The sequence below is a fragment of the Oncorhynchus keta genome, chromosome 19 (assembly GCF_023373465.1).
Source record: "Oncorhynchus keta strain PuntledgeMale-10-30-2019 chromosome 19, Oket_V2, whole genome shotgun sequence".
NCBI classification, from domain to species: Eukaryota; Metazoa; Chordata; class Actinopteri; order Salmoniformes; family Salmonidae; genus Oncorhynchus; species Oncorhynchus keta.
In genome coordinates, this window is record NC_068439.1 from 77,526,544 (window position 1) to 77,530,936 (window position 4,393).

Sequence of the window (4,393 nt, forward strand, 5' to 3'; positions counted from 1 at the left end):
GGCTATCGCCACATCAAGGTAGGGCGGCTTCGACCAGTCAGAGAGGCTATCACCACGTCAAGGTAGGGCGGCTTCAACCAGTCAGAGAGGCTATCGCCACGTCACGGTAGGGCGGCTTCGACCAGTCAGAGAGGCTATCGCCACATCAAGGTAGGGCGGCTTCGACCAGTCAGAGAGGTTATCACCATGTCAAGGTAGGGCGGCTTCAACCAGTCAGAGAGGTTATCACCACGTCAAGGTAGGACGGTTTCAACCAGTCAGAGAGGTTATCACCACATCAAGGTAGGGCGGCTTCAGCCAGTCAGAGAGGTTATCACCACGTCAAGGTAGGGCGGCTTCAACCAGTCAGAGAGGTTATCACCACATCAAGGTAGGGCGGCTTCAGCCAGTCAGAGAGGTTATCACCATGTCAAGGTAGGACGGCTTCAACCAGTCAGAGAGGTTATCACCACGTCAAGGTAGGACGGCTTCAACCAGTCAGAGAGGTTATCACCACGTCAAGGTAGGACGGCTTCGACCAGTCAGAGAGATTATCACCACGTCAAGGTAGGGCGGCTTCGACCAGTCAGAGAGGTTATCACCATGTCAAGGTAGGGCGGCTTCGACCAGTCAGAGAGGTTATCGCCATGTCAAGGTAGGGCGGCTTCAACCAGTCAGAGAGGTTATCACCATGTCAAGGTAGGGTGGCTTCGACCAGTCAGAGAGGCTATCACCACGTCAAGGTAGGGCGGCTTCGACCAGTTAGAGAGGTTATCACCACGTCAAGGTAGGGCGGCTTCGACCAGTTAGAGAGGTTATCACCACGTCAAGGTAGGGCGGCTTCGACCAGTCAGAGAGGTTATCGCCATGTCAAGGTAGGGCGGCTTCAACCAGTCAGAGAGGTTATCACCACGTCAAGGTAGGACGGCTTTAACCAGTCAGAGAGGTTATCACCACGTCACGGTAGGGCGGCTTCGACCAGTCAGAGAGGTTATCACCACGTCAAGGTAGGACGGCTTTAACCAGTCAGAGAGGTTATCACCACGTCAAGGTAGGGCGGCTTCGACCAGTCAGAGAGGTTATCACCACGTCAAGGTAGGACGGCTTTAACCAGTCAGAGAGGTTATCACCACGTCAAGGTAGGACGGCTTTAACCAGTCAGAGAGGTTATCGCCAGGTCAAGGTAGGGCGGCTTCAATCAGTCAGAGAGGTTATCGCCAGGTCAAGGTAGGGCGGCTTCAACCAGTCAGAGAGGTTATCGCCAGGTCAAGGTAGGGCGGCTTCAACCAGTCAGAGAGGTTATCGCCAGGTCAAGGTAGGGCGGCTTCAACCAGTCAGAGAGGTTATCGCCAGGTCAAGGTAGGGCGGCTTCAACCAGTCAGAGAGGTTATCACCACGTCAAGGTAGGGCGGCTTCGAACAGTCAGAGAGGCTATCGCCACGTCAAGGGCATAGGGTGGGATTGTGTTTAGTTGTACTGTTTTGTTTGTGATACTGAGGGTATGTTGTGTTGTTTTGTGTTGTTTTGTGTTGTTTTGTGTTGCATTGTGTTGTTATTTGTTGCATTGTTTTGTGTTGTTTTGTGTTGTGTTGCTTTGTTTTGTGTTGTGTTGAGTTGTTTTGTGTTGTGTTGCTTTGTTTTGTGTTGTGTTGCGTTGTGTTGTGTTGTGTTGCTTTGTTTTGTGTTGCATTGTTTTGTGTTGCATTGTTTTGTGTTGTGTTGCTTTGTTTTGTGTTGTGTTGCTTTGTTTTGTGTTACATTGTTTTGTGTTGCATTGTTTTGTGTTGCTTTGTTTTGTGTTGCGTTGTTTTGTTTTGTGTTGTGTTGTTTTGTGTTGCGTTGTTTTGTGTTGCTTTGTTTTGTGTTGTGTTGCGTTGTTTTGTGTTGTGTTGCTTTGTTTTGTGTTGTGTTGCTTTGTTTTGTGTTGTGTTGCGTTGTTTTGTGTTGCGTTGTTTTGTGTTGCGTTGTTTTGTGTTGCTTTGTTTTGTGTTGTGTTGCGTTGTTTTGTGTTGCGTTGTTTTGTGTTGCGTTGTTTTGTTTTGTGTTGCGTTGTTTTGTGTTGTGTTGTTTTGTGTTGTGTTGTTTTGTGTTGCGTTGTTTTGTTTTGTGTTGCGTTGTTTTGTGTTGCGTTGTTTTGTGTTGCTTTGTTTTGTGTTGTGTTGTTTTGTTTTGTGTTGCGTTGTTTTGTGTTGTGTTGTTTTGTGTTGCGTTGTTTTGTGTTGCGTTGTTTTGTGTTGCGTTGTTTTGTTTTGTGTTGCGTTGTTTTGTGTTGTGTTGTTTTGTGTTGCGTTGTTTTGTGTTGTGTTGTTTTGTGTTGCGTTGTTTTGTGTTGCGTTGTTTTGTGTTGTTTTGTGTTGCGTTGTTTTGTTTTGTGTTGCGTTGTTTTGTGTTGTGTTGTTTTGTGTTGCGTTGTTTTGTGTTGTGTTGTTTTGTGTTGTGTTGTTTTGTTTTGTGTTGTTTTGTGTTGCGTTGTTTTGTGTTGCGTTGTTTTGTTTTGTGTTTTTTTGTTTTGTGTTGTTTTGTTTTGTGTTGTTTTGTGTTGTGTTGTGTTGTTTTGTGTTGTGTTGCGTTGCGTTGTTTTGTGTTGCTTTGTTTTGTTTTGTGTTGCGTTGTTTTGTGTTGTGTTGTTTTGTGTTGTTTTGTGTTGCGTTGCATTGTGTTGTGTTGTGTTGTGTTGTGTTGTGTTGTGTTGCGTTGCATTGTGTTGTGTTGTTTTGTGTTGTTTTGTGTTGTGTTGTGTTGTGTTGTGTTGTGTTGTGTTGTGTTGCGTTGCATTGTGTTGTGTTGTGTTGTGTTGCTTTGTTTTGTTTTGTGTTGTGTTGTTTTGTGTTGTGATGTTTTGTTTTGTGTTGTGTTGTTTTGTGTTGTGATGTTTTGTGTTGTGTTGCTTTGTGTTGTGTTGTGTTGCTTTGTGTTGTGTTGCTTTGTGTTGTGTTGTTTTGTGTTGTGATGTTTTGTGTTGTGTTGCTTTGTGTTGTGTTGTGTTGTTTTGTGTTGTGATGTTTTGTGTTGTGTTGCTTTGTGTTGTGTTGTGTTGCTTTGTGTTGTGTTGCTTTATGTTGTGTTGTTTTGTGTTGTGATGTTTTGTGTTGTGTTGCTTTATGTTGTGTTGTGTTGTTTTGTGTTGTGTTGCTTTGTGTTGTGTTGTTTTGTGTTGTGATGTTTTGTGTTGTGTTGTTTTGTGTTGTGTTGCTTTGTGTTGTGTTGCTTTGTGTTGTGTTGTTTTGTGTTGTGATGTTTTGTGTTGTGTTGCTTTGTGTTGTGTTGTTTTGTGTTGTGATGTTTTGTGTTGTGTTGTTTTGTGTTGTGATGTTTTGTTTTGTGTTGTGTTGTTTTGTGTTGTTTTGTGTTGTGTTGTTTTGTTTGTTTTTTGTGTTGTGTTGCTTTGTGTTGTGTTGTGTTGTTTTGTGTTGTGATGTTTTGTGTTGTGTTGTTTGTGTTGTGTTGTGTTGCTTTGTGTTGTGTTGCTTTGTGTTGTGTTGTTTTGTGTTGTGTTGCTTTGTGTTGTGTTGCTTTGTGTTGTGATGTTTTGTGTTGTGATGTTTTGTGTTGTGTTGCTTTGTGTTGTGTTGCTTTGTGTTGTGTTGTTTTGTGTTGTGTTGCTTTGTGTTGTGTTGTGTTGTTTTGTGTTGTGTTGCTTTGTGTTGTGTTGTTTTGTGTTGCGTTGTTTTGTGTTGTGTTGTTTTGTGTTGTGATGCATTGTGAATAATTAGTAAAGGTACTTCTTCCTTCAGGGCCACCGTAGTAAAATGATTTGACTGAAATATTGTGTCGTTGTGTTGTGTTTTGTCTTGTCGTGTTGAGATGGTTTATTTGACTTGCTCTGTTGCATTGCGTTGTGTTTAGTCGCTTTGTGTTTGTCTGCACTGTGATTTATTTTCAAGGCCTGTGTTTATAAAGCCTACAACCACATGGTTAAACTTGAAAAGCAATCCAGTATGGTAATAAACGTTGATCAACAAAACAAACAAATATGTGTTTATGTAAGTAAACAGAAAACTGTCAGAGAAAAAGCAAAGTTAAAAAATCTAAATAAATTACTTCCATAACGTTTTGTGACTCTAGACTTTAACTGTTTGTTTGTGTCAGGAAAGCCGGTACTTATCCCGTGGTAAAATACTAGAATATTTACTACATTCTAGAACACCAACTGAATACTAACACCAATAGAACTTCTCCAGAATCCACCTTTCTCTCTCTCTCTCTCTCTCTCTCTCTCTCTCTCTCTCTCTCTCTCTCTCTCTCTCTCTTCTCTCTGTCTCTCTGTCTCTCTCTCTGCTCTCTGTCTCTCTCTCTCTGTCTCTCTCTCCCTTCTCTCTGTCTCTCTCTCTTCTCTCTGTCTCTCTCTCTCTCTGTCTCTCTCTCTGTCTCTCTCTCCCTTCTCTCTGTCTCTCTCTCTTCTCTCTCTCTGTCT